Here is a 16473-nt window from a genome sequence, read left to right on the forward strand (position 1 = left end):
CATTACTTTCTTCACAGAAAGGTGCTGATGTCAAAAACTCATGGAGATGAAATGAAAAAAAATTCTGGATAATATTACATAAATTATTAACTTTATTGAACAAAGACCTCTTCACTCGAGAATGGTTATAAACTGTGTGAAAACCTGGACCAAGTGCACACCAGTCTCCTGATACATACAGAAATCAGGTGGCCTAGCAGGGGAAGAGTCCTCAATAGGGTGTTTAGGCTAAAAGGTGAACTGCAGGAGCACTTTCAAGAAAACAGTCGGCCAGATTTTGCTGAGTGCTTTGAGGATGAAGAATGGCTGCAGAAACTAGCAGACATTTTTCATCATAAAAACTGGTTGAACAAGTATCTGCAAGGTCCTGGAGAAAATATTTTGACTTCAATTAATGAGATTCTTGGATTTAAAAGGAAACTAAGCCTTTGAAACATCACGTTGCAAAAGGAAGGTCTCAAATCTTATTGAAAACCAGCTGGAAGAACAAAATCCAACAGTACTTTTCCTCCCTTTCAATGAAGTGAATGACTGAATGAGGGACACGTTCTACTCAGCCTGAGCCCTTGACTCTGAGAGAAGAGGAAGAACTTAGTGAGCTGCACTCTGATCGGACACTCAAGATGAGATTTACTGACTTGCCTCTGGGCAAGTACTGGATTTCTGTGAAAGAAAGGAATCCTGCCATTCATAGGAAAGCAATGAACATTTTGCTGCAGTTTACAACTTCTTAAACATGTGAACAAGCTTTTTTTCTTATTTAAAAAGCATCATGAACAAGGATAGAATTCATTTAATTTCAACTGCAGTTGAAATCCATTTGTACTTATCTCAAGTTTGACTCATAATTGAGCATTTGTGCAGCAAAAAACAAGCCCAGGTTTCACATTCTAGGTCTATATTTGAGCCTGATCGGGTCACTTAGTAAGAAAATGCTTTTTCAAAGTCTTGTATAAAATTGTGTTTTAGGCTATATTTTTATTCATATTCGCTTGGCCTATGGTTTTTAGTAATTTTACCAATCAACATTGTCAATAAACTTTCATGTTGTAAATAGAATTAATAAAATCAATTTACAACCTTTATTTAAGTTAAATCTACCAAGCCTACTTTTAGAAAAATTAAATCCCATTTTTGGTTTAAGCCAATTAGTTAACAGAAATTTATTATGTTTCCCTTATGAGTTTTAAAAATTTATGTAAGGGAAAGAAAGCGATTAATTTTGAGAAAATTATGCTAAGCTTGACTACCTGTTTTTTTTTCAAGAAAAGTTGACTAAAAAACAATTCTCTACTCAAAAGAGCATTGGCAATTATTGGAAGAAGCACTGTCGACGTTTCGGGCTGAGACCTGATGAAGGGTCTCGGCCCAAAACGTCGACAGTGCTTCTTCCTATAGATGCTGCCTGGCCTGCTGTGTTCCACCAGCATTTTGTGTGTGTTGCTTGAATTTCCAGCATCTCCAGATTTCCTCAGGTTTGACAATTATTTTTGGATTTTTATATCTACAATTTTACTGATCACACTAATGTATCATGAGCTGTAGATATAACAATTTTTATGCAGGGGTTCCTTGAGACTTGAAAATTGTTTCAAGGGTTCCTCCATGGCAAAAGGGTTGAGAAAGGCTGGTCAAAACATAGAGGAGCCATTATGAACTCCCAAGGCCTGTGATAATCCTGTGATTTCAGTCTCTGAGGCTGACTTGTAAACAGCCTTCAGGAGGGTGAACCGAGGGAAAGCAGCTGATCGTGACGGAGCTCCCGGTCAGGTACTGAAGAGCTGAACTGATCAAATGGCTGGTGTGTTCACTCGGATCTTTAACCTCTCGCTTCAGCAGCATGTAGCACCCACCTGCTTCCAGCAGACTTCACTTATATCGATGCCTAAAAGGAACATGGTAACCTGCGTCAGTGACTATCATCCAGAGGCACTTACATCGACAGTGATGAAATGTTTTCAGATGGTGGCGATGAAACATATCAACTCCTGTCTGAGAAGCATCTTGAATCCACCTCAATTTGCCTATTCAAGCAACAGATTTGCAGCAGATGCCATCTCATTACCTCTTCACTTGAAATATCTAGATAGCAAAGATGCATACATCAGGAGGCTCTTTATCAACTGCAGCTCGGCAGTCAAGATATCATCCCCTTAAAACTAATCAATGAGCTTCAAGACCTTGACGTCAATACCTCTTTGAGGAATTGGATCCTCAGTTTCCTCACTTTCACGCTCCCATCAGTGTGGATTAGCAACAACATCTCCTCTACAATCTCCATCAGTGCAGGTGCATCTCAGGGCTGTGTGTTTACCCCCTGTTCTACCCTTATGACTGTGTGGCAAAGCGCAGCTCCAGTGCCACATTCAAAGTTGCTGATGACACAACTGTTATAAGCCAAATGGAAGGTGGTGATAAATCAGCATAAAGGAGGATGATTGAAAATCCGCCTGAGTGGTGTGGTGTTATAGAAACATAGCTCGGGGAAATCGATGGAGGACCAGCAGGAGGGAAACTGTGTGCTCCAACTTGTGAACATTGGACTGTTTCATTAAAATGGGCCCTTTTCTTTTTTGTTTTTCTTTACTAACCCTTTAGTCAAATTAAGCATTATAAAGCTAAATCATTTAATTGCTTACGGTGTGCTGTCTGTTATTTTATGGTACTGATTTGTAACAGGGGAACACATCATACAGCATCCACACAAACAGGAGGATTTGCACCTCAATCTCACACGTTTAGTGAGGCCAGAGATTGTCTTCCCCAGACTTACACAGACAACAGAACCTGAGGGTTACAATTGTGGGGGCTTGTCCGGGATTGATTTTGTTGGATGCTGTGTGATTGCACTGAGCATTAAACCAGTGGGTTATGTAGTTAAGTCTACTAAACTATTGTCCAGTAAAATCATTATGATATGTGGGTATGGATGCTGAGAGGTGGTGTAAATCTACAGGGTTACAGGTGACAAATACGTGCATGTTGAGTGGGGTTGATATTCATACTCATGAAGAAATGTTAAATCTACTTTTAAGCTATAGGCAAAGATAGGATTGTGGGGTGGAGACTTGATAAAATGGTGGGCACAGATTTTGCTTTAGTTCAGACTAACACTGGTGTTACAGCAATGGGACTGCCTGGAACTACTGTGGCCCCGTGGGGGGGGCGTGGACTGTCCATTCTTTCCGGGAGGAGGAGAGTGTAGGAGAGCGGGCTGGATCGCGAGTTGAGACTCCCATAGCTGGGGGTGGAGACATCAAAGACAGAGTTCTCTCAATTCTGCTTAGCGAGGGGAAAGAGTGGTCTGATTTGGAATGTCTAACGAGTCCCCGTCCACCAGTGAAGAGTGAGAATTCTGAGCTAGTATCCGCCCTTACCCGTCTGGTGAATAAATGGAAAAATGCCCAGGTTCAAAGTTCCAGCTATCATAGGCATCACCTGTTCTCAGGAACAAAGCCCACCCCTAAAGGGGAAGAGGAGTATGAGATCAAGGTGGAGCAGACCTTTCATTTGTTAGATGAGTGGCAGTGCTCTGATGATGTAAAACAGCAGTGATTGGTTGAGAGTTTGAGAGGGTGGGCTGCTGACATAGCGAGAGCTGTAAAGGCACAGAATCCCCTTGCCACTTCCGCAGCCGACATGCAAGCACTAGAAAAGGTGTTTGGTGTGATGGGAAGCCCAATGGAGCTCATGACGGGGTTTCAGAACCTGTGTCAGGAGAAGGGGAAGAAGCTTTCTGTCTACATCTTTCGGCTAGATAGGCAGCTAAATTGCTTGTGGTGCGGAGGGGTCATTCAGGCGGCTGAGGTGGATCAGTTAAGAATGGACCAGATAGCCAAGGGCACCCAGTCCCAGCACCTGATCGCTTGGGGTCTCTGACAGTCTTGTAAGACGCGGCCACTCCCTCATTTGTTGAGCTGATCAGAGAAGTACGAGAGGAGGAGAATGTGTCAGAGGCGAGGGAGGCCTCCGTCAGCAGGGCACAGTCCTTGGTAGTGGTTTTCTCTAGTGAAGTGATCACGTATAGCCTGCCTGAGGGAGTGTTAGAGGAGATTGTGGCAGAGTTGAGATCTGAGATGTCCCAGTTGTTATCAGTGGGTGTGGCCCCCAATGATGGAGCTGATAGGGAGGCAGATACTCTAAGGGGACGGATTACGTGGAATCCGGTGTCACGTAAGAAAGGGAGCAGCCAGTATTGTCTGTTATAACTGTGATGAAGAGGGACACTTCAGGCGGGAGTGTGAACGACGGGAAATCCCTCGGAGAGTGAGTCCCTAGGTACCTAAGCAGAGAGAATCATTGGGAAAACTTAAAAGAGATCCAGTGAGGAGATGGCCTGGCGTATCAGGATGAACACATTCCCAGCAATACATCAAGGAACACACTAAAGCAAAAAACGTGTTCCTGAAGGCTTAGTGGGGCTAAGCTCCAGTGTATCGCTACAGATAGAGCGTATTTGTGCTAGAGCCATACTTGACACAGAGTCACAGATCACTTTGCTGTACTGTTCATTTTACAACCAGTATTTGACGCAGTTCAGTGCATGAGAGATCTGGGGTTTTAGCACGGGTGATTATCCACACGACGGTTATTTATCAGTGAAGCTGGAGTTTTCAGAGGCCAATGTGGGAGCGGCTGAGGTCCTTGATACGTTAGCGCTGGTTTGTCTGGACCCCATTGAGAAGGGTGGTGTTTCAATTCTTGTGGGGACCAACACTCTTATTGTGAGGAGGCTCACGAGAGCCTGCAGAGAGAAAGCTGGAGAGAGCTTCCCGAGAAGATCGACTGTTCACCCGGTGTCTCAAGCTGCTTTTGAGGAAGTGCGTGGCTGCATTGCGCCAGATATCGAGTTTAGACGAGGAAATGTGTGGTTCACCCAGTCCGAGCCAATCGTGTCACAGCCCAGGCCGGTAGTGAGAGCAATGGGAAACACCAAATTCCCTGGAATGCCTGAGGGCCAGGATCTCCTGGTGGTTGCTCCGAAAGACCATGAAGAGGAGGTGGGAGTGTTTCCTGGGGTACTGGTGAGGCCTGAACTGCAGAACCTCCCGGTTGTGCAGGTGAACAGGATGGCAGCGATTGTCAGGAACACAATGAAGAGGGAGGTCACTGTCGTGTTCTTTGTATGTACCATGGGTTAATATGAACAGACCATATTCTGGAAGAATTAAAACTAGAACTTTTATTTAACAACAAACAGCAACCACGTTTAGCACACAAGCTTCTAGATCATTCTGTCAGTTCTGCACATGCTCACAACTCGGTCCAATCATGTTTGGACATGTGACACGTGGTATCACCACATCTTCTTTTCCCCAAAAAGAAAACAATTAGCAACATTAATCAAAACAAATGCATATTTTAACATGTCTCTATTAGTCTCTTTGGGGGTTTATGAACACGAGTAGACCTTCTAAGTGGTTCACACAGTTCCTGTGTTTCGTTGTTATTTCCATGTTTTGTCTGGTCTGCTTCAGTTAGCTGAAACTCTGAAGCTGGCTCTTTCTTGAGGTCTTTGCGATTTCTCCTGAACACTGCTCCTTCCTCTGTTTGGACCATGTATCTGTTCCTCTGTTTGGTCTGGGTTGTACTTCTTCAAGTACTGTCACATTCTGTGTCCATGTGTTCATTTTGTCTTGTATCCTCACTTCATCTCCTTGGTGCAGTTCAGGTAATGGATGAGAACATCTGTCAAAGTATGTTTTCTGCTTTGCTTTGTGTTTATCTTTCCATCTTTTCACTTGTTCACCTGCCTCTGTTCTCAGGAGGCTCTCATCTATTGGCAGATTCGATCTCAAATGGCATCCCATCAAGAGCTGAGCAGGTGAAAATCCACATTCAAGTGGAGTACTGCAGTAGGCTAACAAAGCTTTATAAAAATCACCTCCACTGTTTTCACTTTGTGCATCAGCTTCTTCATAATTCCTACCAACTTCTAATCCATTGGACTGAGGGGAAAATGGACTAGATGTTGTATGAACAAAGACCAATTCATGAGCAAAATGGCTCATGCATTCACCATTGAATTGTGAAAACTTCATCAGGTACACCATGTCTGGAAAAAAACTGATTTCATGCCTGTAATTACGTTCTCTGCTGTTGTTCTGCCCAAACCACACACTTCAGGATAGAAGGAGTATTAATCTGTTATTAATAGATAATCTTTGTTGTCAGTTACAAACAGATCAACACCTACCGTCTGATCAGGTCTCGGAGGACTAGGATGCGGATGCAGTGGCTCCTTAGGGTTGCTAGGTTGGTATTTAAGGCATATTTGACAAGAAGGCACCAATTCTGCAATTTCTTGATTCATCCTGGGCCAAAACATTACTTCCTGCGCCCTTCTCAAGTCAAGTCAAGTCAAGTCACTTTTTATTGTCATTTCGACCATAACTGCTGGTACAGTGCACAGTAAAAACGAGACAATGTTTATCAGGACCATAGTGTTACATGACACAGTACAAAAACTAGACTGAACTACGTAAAAAACAACACAGAAAAAAACTACACTAGACTACAGACCTACCCAGGACTGCATAAAGTGCACAAAACAGTGCAGGCATTACAATAAATAACAAACAAGACAATAGGGCAGTAAGTTGGTGTCAGTCCAGGCTCTGGGTATTGAGGAGTCTGATGGCTTAGGGGAAGAAACTGTTACGTAGTCTGGTCATGAGAGCCCGAATGCTTTGGTGCCTTTTCCCAGACGGCAGGAAACAGTTTGTATGAGGGGTGCGTGGGGTCCTTCATAATGCTGTTTGCTTTGTGGATGCAGCGTGTAGTGTCAATGTCCATAATTGTGGGAAGAGAGACCCCAATGATCTTCTCAGCTGACCTCACTTTCCGCTGCAGGGTCTTGTGATCCGAGATTGTGCAATTTCAGAACCAGGCAGTGATGCAGCTGCTCAGGATGCTCTCAATACAACCCCTGTAGAATGTGATGAGGATGGGGGGTGGAAAATGGACTTTCCTCAGCCTTCGCAGAAAGTAGAGATGCTGTTGGGCTTTCTTTGCTATGGAGCTGGTGTTGAGGGACCAGGTGAGATTCTCTGCCAGGTGAACACCAAGAAATTTGGTGCTCTTAACGATTTCTACCGAGGAGCCGTCGATGTTCAGCGGGGAGTGGTTGCTCCATGCCCTCCTGAAGTCAACAACCGTCTCTTTTGTTTTGTTCACATTCAGAGACAGGTTGTTGGCTCTGCACCAGTCCATTAGCCACTGCACCTCCTCTCCGTAAACCGACCCGTCATTCTTGCTGATGAGACCCACCACAGTCGTGTCATTGGCGAACTTGATGATGCGGTTCGAGCTGAGTGTTGCAGCACAGTCGTGTGTCAGCAGAGTGAACAGCAGTGGACTGAGCACACAGCCCTGGGGAGCCCCCGTGCTCAGTGTGTTGGTGTTGGAGATGCTGCTCCCGATCCAGACTGACTGAGATCTCACCGTCAGGAAGTCCAGGATCCAGTTGCAGAGGGGAGGTGTTCAGGCTCAGTAAACTCAGTTTTCCGGTCAGTTTCTGAGGGATGATTGTGTTGAATGCTGAAATGAAGTCTATGAACAGCATCCAAACGTATGTGTCTTTTTTGTCCAGGTGGGGAGTGGTGGCAATGGTGTTGTCTGTTGAGCAGTTGGGATGGTACGCAAACTGCAGGGGGTCTACTGAGGGGGGCAGCAGGGTCTTGATGTGCCTCATGACGAGCCTCTCAAAACACTTCATGATGATGGATGTGAGTAGAATGGGACGGTAGTCATTTAGGCAGGACACTGATGATTTCTTCGGCACGGGGACAACGGTGGCGGCCTTGAAACACGTTGGAATGGTGGCGCTGCTCATGGAGATGTTGAAGATGTCAGTGAGAATATCTGCTAGCTGGTCTGCACATCCTCTGAGCACTCAACCAGGAATGTTGTCTGGTCCAGCAGCCTTCCGTGGGTTGACCCTGCACAGGGTTCTTCTCACTTCGGCCACAGAGAGACACAGCACCTGGTCATTTGGAGGAGGGGTGGACTTCCTCGCCGCCACATCATTTTCAGCCTCAAAACGAGTGTAGAAGTTATTCAGCGCATCTGGGAGGGAGACGTCACCCGTATAGTCAGGTGATGTTGTCCTGTAATTGCTGATGTCCTGAATGCCCTTCCACATGCGCTGTGTGTCGCCGCTGTCCTGGAAGTGGCTGTGGATTAGCTGGGTGTGTGCACGCTTTGCCCCTCTGATGGCTCAGGACAGTTTGGCTCTTGCTGTTGTTAGAGCTGCCTTGTTGCCTGCTCTGAAAGCAGAGTCGCGGGTCCTCAGCAGCACACTTACCCTTATACTTTTCAATACCGAGGTGACCTTCATGAATTTTCCCAAGAATTTCTTTTCAGAGACTTTTTGGAATTATAATTCTGCTACCTTTGTACAATATCCCATCCAGAACAAAAAGTTCTGATCTGTGGTTCTAATATTCTTGTAATTCTGAGGTACAGTCATGCTTGTTATAACTGGCCATCCAACCATCACCACTTGTATTACCGGAATGAGAATTTTGTCCTTCTCTGTCTCAAGACGCAGCAGTTCCAACTTTTTGGGAGCAACAGGTACAGTTTCTATGACCATATCAATAAATACTTGAACATCAATAACGTTCTTGTGACTGTCATTTGTTGTTGGATCCATAGCTCTGGAAAGTGTGTCAGCCATGTATATGAATTTTCCGGGTGTGTGTGACACATTCAACACATATCTTTACAATTTGATCATCATTCACTGAATTCACAAAGGACGGTCACTTAAGGGTTTGAGAAGCAATGCAATCAGAGGCTTATGATCCGTTTCAACATAAATAGATTGCCCTGACACAAACTGATGAAATCTCTCACAAGCAAACAGAATACTAAGCAACAACACACACAAAATGCTGGTGGAATGTAGCATCTATAAGGAGAAACACTGTCAACGTTTCGGGCCGAGACCCTTCGAAGGTAATGCACAAGATGCATATGCCACTGGTTGTCTTTCCTGAGTAAGCCTGCTTGAGATATATCCCATGAGATTTTGATGGGTCTCTCAGCATCATAGAATTTCAACACAGGTTCTTTGGTGAGCATTTTGTTGAGATTTTGCCATGCCTTCTCCTGTTCATGATTCCAGCTCCATTCCTTTTTCTTTTCTGTTCGCTGCCTCAATGGAGCAAGCTGTTCTGAATGATTGGGTATGAATTTTCCCATGTGGTTGACCATTCCCATAAAGCTTTGAACATCCTCTTTACATTGCGGTCTTGGCATGTTCTCAATAGCAGAAACCTTCAATGGATCAGTATGCACACCCTCATTATAGACAATAGACAATAGGTGCAGAAGTAGACCATTTGGCCCCTCGAGTCTGCACCGCCATTCTGAGATCATGGCTGATCATTCACTATCAATACCCAGTCCCTGCCTTGTCCCCATATCCCTTGATTCCCCTATCCATCAGATATCTATCCAGCTCCTTCTTGAAAGCATCCAGAGAATTGGCCTCCACCGTCTTCCGAGGCAGTGCATTCCACACCTCCACAACTCTCTGGGAGAAGAAGCTCTTCCTCAACTCTGTTTTAAATAACTGACCTCTTATTCTCAATCCATGCCCTCTGGTACTGGACTCTCCCAACATCTGGAACATATTTCCTGCCTCAATCCTATCAAATCCTTTAATTATCTTAAACGTTTCAATGAGATCCCCTCTCAATCTCCTCAATTCCAGCGTGTACAAGCCCAATCTCTCCAATCTCTCTGTGTAAGACAGCCCTGCCATCCCAGGAATCAACCTAGTGAATCTACGCTGCACTTCCTCAATTTCCAGAATGTCCTTCCTTAAACCTGGAGACCAAAACTGTACACAATATTCCAGGTGTGGTCTCACCAGGGCCCTGTACAAATGCAAAAGGACATCCTTGCTCTTGTTTTCAATTCCCCTTGTAACAAAGGCCAACATTCCATTTGCCCTCTACACTGCCTGTTGCACTTGCTCATTCACCTTCATTGACTGGTGAACTAGGACTCCTAGGTCTCTTTGCATTTCTCCCTTACCTAACTCCACACCGTTCAGACAATACTCTGCCCTCTTGTTCCTGCTTCCAAAGTGGATAACTTCACATTTATTCACATTGAATGACATCTGCCAAGTATCTACCCACTCATCCAGCCTATCCAAGTCTCCCTGTATTCTCCTAACGTCCTCTTCGCATGTCACACTGCCACCCAGTTTAGTATCGTCAGCAAACTTGCTGATATAGTTTTCAATGCCCTCATCTAAATTGTTGACATAAATCGTAAAGAGCTGTGGTCCCAATACAGAGCCCTGTGGTACCCCACTAGTCACCTCCAGCCAGTCTGAGAAACACCCATTCACTGCTACCCTTTGCTTTCTATCTGCCAACCAGTTTTCTATCCATGTTGAAACCCTGCCCCCAATGCCATGAGCTCTGATTTTACTCACCAATCTCCTATGTGGCACCTTATCGAATGCCTTCTGAAAATCTAGGTACACAACATCCACTGGCTTACCCTCATCTAACATCCTTGTTACACCCTCAAAAAACTCCAACAGATTAGTCAAGCATGATTTGCCCTTGGTAAATCCATGCTGGCTCGGCCTAATCCTATTTCTGCCATCTAGATGTGCCACTATTTCGTCCTTAATAATGGACTCAAGCATCTTCCCCATGACTGACGTTAGGCTAACAGGGCGATAGTTCTCCGTTTTCTCCTTCCCTCCCTTCTGGAAAAGTGGGATAACATTAGCCACTCTCCAATCTTCAGGAACTGATCCTGAATCTAAGGAACATTGGAAAATGATTACCAATGCATCCGCAATTTCCTGAGCCACCTCTTTTAGAACCCTCGGATGCAGACCATCTGGACCCGGGGATTTATTAGCCTTCGGTCCTACCAGTCTACTCATCACAGTTTCTTTCCTAATGTCAATCTGTCTCAATTCCTCTGATATCTTATGACCCTGGCCAATCCATACATCTGGGAGATTGCTTGTGTCCTCCCTGGTGAAGACAGATCTAAAGTATGCATTGTTGATTGTTGATTGATGATATTGTTGATATTGATGATATTGACTCATTGTTGATGATATCACCTACAAGGGTAAGTTCAGTCGCTCCTAGCTGACATTTGTCTTTATTCAACTTCAGGCTTGCCTTGCGTGTTGCCTCAAAGACTTGTCTGAGTCCGGCGACATGCTCTTGTTTAGATGAGCCACAAACAATAATATTGTCCATGGAAGTATCCACGCCCTCAATGTGCTCATATAGCATGTGAATGGTTTTATGGTACAATTCCAAATGGAAGCCTAAGAAAATGGTATCTGGCAAAAGGAGTGTTAAAGGTACACAACTTTGAACTCGGTTCATCTAGTTGAAGTTGCCAGAATCCACAGGATGCATCCAATTTACTAAAGTACTTTGCATTAGCAAATTGTGACATAATTTCTTCATAAGTAGGCATTTTGAAATGCTCTCTTTTAACGGCTCGATTCAAGGCTCTTGGATCTAAGCAAATCCTCAGTTTTCCATTTTTTTTATCAACAATAACAAATTGACACATTCAGTTGGTTCATCAATTTTTGTATGACTCCTAACCATTCCATTCTGTCAAGCTCTGTTTTCAGTTGACGACGTAGTGCGAAAGGCACTTTTCTACATGGATGTACTACGGGTGGCACTGTGCTGACAATTTTAATTGTGTGCTCTCCTGGAAGACAACCAAACCTTTTGAACAAGTCCTCATATTCTTTCATCAAGTCACTGTATTCTGACTCTGTGTCACTGTCCAGGACTAATACTCTTTTCACCAAATTCAGTCTCTCACAGGCAGATAAATCCAATATTGACTGTACATTCTTAGGCACGACCACAAATGAAAGCGTTTGCACCATATTTTTGTGTGATACTTTTGCCACACATGTTCCTTGAACTGGAATGTCTGCACCTGAATAACCAGTCACTTTTATATCTGTCTGATGTAACTTTGGTCTTGGCTTTAATGCATTGAACTCAGATTCTGCAAGAACATTTACTTGTGATCCAGTATCCAATTTAAACAGAATAATTTTGGTTCACTTGCAATGGCATAGTCCAGTCATTCTTACCTTGTTTGTTTCACAAAGCACATCGATATAAAACTCCTCACATTCATTTTCAAGCACAGAATTTATGTGTTTTATTTTGTTTCTACTTCTTCAACAGCGTGTAAAACTATTGCTCTTACCACAGTTCTTGCACACTTTACGATACACTGGACACGTTTTAAGTCGGTGCTTCCACCCACAGTGATCACAAAGATTTTTTCTTTCAGATGACGTCTTGCTCTCTGTCAGTTCCGTTGCTGTTTCATTATTTTTTCTAACATGTTTGCAGTGTTTTACAGCGTGTACGCTGCAGTTCTCAATAAAAAGCTCTTTAGCCTGCAACTTTATGGACTCCAAAGCTCTGCAAAGAATCAAAGCTTTTTCCAAACTTATGTCTGGTTCTCTCAAGAGTCTTTCTCTCAGAGCATTATCCATAGCGCCACAAACAATTCTGTCTTTAATGAGAGAGTCCAACAGTTCTGGAAACTCGCAGGTTTTACTGTTTCTCAATTCCATAACAAATTGATCAATCATTTGTCCAGTTTTCTGCTTGCATGTGAAGAATTTGTACCATTCTTACATCACATTGAGCTTTGGTATACAAAATGCTTCAAACTTGTCGATAATTGCCTTTAGATTCAAATTATCTCCATCCTCAAAAGTAAAATGGTTATATACCTCAATTGCATCATCCACAATTATGTGCAGCAGAATTGCAACTTTTGTTTTCTCCGTTTTATTATCTGCTCTGATCACCGATAAATTTCAAAATGCTGTTTAAATCTTTTCCAGTTTTCAGCTACATTTCCAGTCAGCTGAAGCGTCGATGGGGATTGCAAAATTTCCATTCTTAAAGCTGTTAGCAAACAACGAAAATGTTTGCGCTCTCTTTTGCGATTATCTTTGCTTCTCCCATATTAGAGAAACAAATTATTCTTCCAGACTGACTTCGGACACCATGTTGTATTCTTTATACGTACTGTAGGTTAGTAAGAACAAACCATATTCTGGAAGAATTAAAACGAGAACTTTTACTTAACAGCAAACAGCAACCACGTTTAACACACAAGCTTCTAGATCATTCTGTCAGTTCTATGCAAGCTTACAACTTGGTCCAGTCATGGTCTGACACATGAGACATGATATCACCACAGTCACCTTCAAGTGGGGGATGCCCCTGGCATATCTGTTCTCAGTGACGGTAATGCCTGGTGTCCCTGTGAGACAAGCTGGGGAGAAACTATCTGAAAAAGGGGGTAAGTTGACAGCTGAGTCATTCAAATTTAGTGACTCCCCAGAGGGTGTTGAAATTGGAAGGTGTCTTTTCCACTGATGAGTTTGAAGTGGGTTGTTCCAAGAGCAGTCACCACACTCTCCGGGTGACCAAGGACACCCTGTTCAGAGAGGAGTAGTGGCGACAGGCCCCTGCAGAGGTAGCAGACGTTCAGCTGCATTTGTATAAGTTGAAGGAAGCTGGGATCATCACTGAGCCCAGAAGCCCCTATGCGTCCCCAATAGTAGTGGCCAGGGAGAAGAATGGGAAGGTATGGGAATGTGTGGATTATAGGACTCTAAACAGGTACACCAAGCCTGACCAGTATACTGCCCCGAGGGTTGAAGACGCACTGGCCTGTCTGAGCAGTGCGAAGTGGTTCAGTGTGCTGGATTTGAGGAGTGGATGTTACCAGATCCCCATGAGCGAGGCCGACAAAGAGAAAATGGCATTTTTATGTCCCCTGGGATTCTTCCATTTTGAAAGGATGCCCCAGGGTATATCGGGAGCCCCTGCAACCTTCCAGCGGGTCATGGGGAAAAAGGTGGGGAATATGAACTTGTTTGAAGTATTGGTGTATCTGGAAAACCTCATAGTGCTTGGGTCCACCTTGGAGGAACGTGAGCATAATTGATAAAAAAAAACAGACCATGGGCACAGTAAAAATAGCCCAAACCACCACACAGTTTCCACAAGTCCTCAGGGTCCCGATAGACTTGTCATCCCAGGCAGGCGGCAGAAGGGAATACCCCCGCTATTGGCTTCCAAGGTGCCACCCGACTCAGCCTCACAGATGCAGCACACAATGAAAGCTGCATCGAACCCAGCTCAGCAGACGCAGCACACAGTGAAAGCGCCCTGACCGCAGCGGACTCCGAGTCCATCGAACCTCCGAGCCTCCAACCATCCCCTCCGGCACAGCTTCTCCGAGCACCATCCTCTGCCGAGCGTATTAAGATGCCCCCGCCAACGGCCACTGGCAATGCGACCCCGAGGACCGGGGGCCTGTTCTTCTCAGCAGAGACCTGGACCTCACAGCAGCAGCAGCAACGAAGAAGGTCTTCCTGGATCAGGGCACCAGGTTGAGACCTGTTGAGTTGCCTTCTGAGAAAACCATTGCATGTAAACCCCTAACTCATATCCTGACCTCAGCCAAATTGGATCCCACAGGCCATTGGTGGTTAGTGGTGTTGTCTGCCTACGTTTTCAGCCTGAAGTACCAGCTGGGAAGTAGGAACATTGATGCTGATGTTTTGTCCCAACGTGTGCATGTAGGGCTGGGCAGGGACAGAGGGTAGGTGAGCATTCTTGCCATGTATGAGTTTGCCATCATGGGGACAGGAGGGGCAGGATCAAGCGGTGGATCAATTGGGGGCTTCTGATGACGCCATACCCCAAGTTTACTGTAACCTGACTGCTCTGAAGACAAATCAGCTGCCGGGATTGAGTCCTGGGGAAGTGGCAGCTGCTCAGCGAGACAGCCCGGGCATCCGTATCGTTTGGTCAGCAGTCGAAAAGGGAGACATGGCCCACGCGGAGAAGACGAAACACGCGGCGGTGCCTCCACTACTGAGGGAATGGCCTCGGTTGGAGTTGAGGAATCGGATCCTATACCAGGTCACGTCACCTCCGGACCGAACTCAGCATTCCCAGCTGTCTGAGAAGTATCGGAGGATTGTGTTGAGGTCACTTCATGATGATTCTGGCCATTTGGGGGTTGACAAGACCTATGGATTGCTCAGAGACCAGTTCTACTGGCCCCGAATGAAGCTGGAGGTGGAAGAGTACTGCAAGTTGTGCATTCGATGTATATGGAGGAAGACACCGCCTACGAGGGTTGGTCCATTGTCCCACTTGCAGGGTGAGGGGCCCTTTGACCTTGTGTGTATGGATTTCCTGTCAGTGGAGCCAGATGCCAACAACATGGTGAGTGTCTTAGTCATCATGTTTCACTACACCAAGCTTTATCTACCAAGGAACCGGGGGTGGGGGGGGGGGTCCACAGTGGCCAAAGTGTTATGGGAGAAATATTTCATATATTATGGCCTTCCCGGGCAGATACATAGTGATCAGAGATGGGATTTTGAGAGTAGGCTCTTACGTAGGTGCTCAGAGTTGAGAAGTCGAGGACTAATCCTGATCCCCAGCCAGGTTTAAGCAGACCTTGCTAGACATTCTCAGAACCTTGGAAATCAGCAAGAAGAATAAGTAGAGTCAACATTTTGGAGATCTGGTCCACTGCTACAATTATGCATTTACAAATATACAATTATACTAAGGAGCTGGTGCTGGACCTGAGGAGGGCTGAGGCACCGGTGAACCCTGTTTCCATCCAAGGGGTCAGTGTGGACATGGTGGAGGATTACAAATACCTGGGGATACGAATCGACAATAAACTGGACTGGTCAAAGAACACTGAAGCTGTCTACAAGAAGGGTCAGAGCCGTCTCTATTTCCTGAGGAGACTGAGGTCCTTTAACATCTGCCGGATGATACTGAGGATGTTCTATGAAGCTGTGGTGGCCAGTGCTATCATGTTTGCTGTTGTGTGCTGGGGCAGCAGGCTGAAGGTAGCAGACACCAACAGAATCAACAAACTCATTCGTAAGGCCAGTGATGTCGTGGGGGTGGAACTGGACTCTCTGATGGTGGTGTCTGAAAAGAGGATGCTGTCCAAGTTGCATGCCATCTTGGACAATGTCTCCCATCCACTCCATAATGTATTGGTTACGCACAGGAGTACATTCAGCCAGAGACTCATTCCACCGAGATGTAACACTGAGCGTCATAGGAAGTCATTCCTGCCTGTGGCCATCAAACTTTACAACTTCTCCCTCGGAGTGTCAGACACCCTGAGCCAATAGGCTTATTTCCACTGGGCATGATTAACTTATTATTATTTAATTATTCATGGTTTTACATTGCTATATTTCTTCACTATTCTTGGTTAGCGCGGCTGTAACAAAACCTAATTTCCCTCAGGATCAATAAAGTATGTCTGTCTGTCTGTATACATGAAATGAAGCTAGTGAGTACTTGCCATATTATCTTATGTTTGGGCATGAGGCGAGGTTGCCCATCAACCTTTGTTTTGGGACTGGCG

The sequence above is a fragment of the Hypanus sabinus genome, chromosome 10 (assembly GCF_030144855.1).
Source record: "Hypanus sabinus isolate sHypSab1 chromosome 10, sHypSab1.hap1, whole genome shotgun sequence".
Classification (NCBI taxonomy): Eukaryota; Metazoa; Chordata; class Chondrichthyes; order Myliobatiformes; family Dasyatidae; genus Hypanus; species Hypanus sabinus.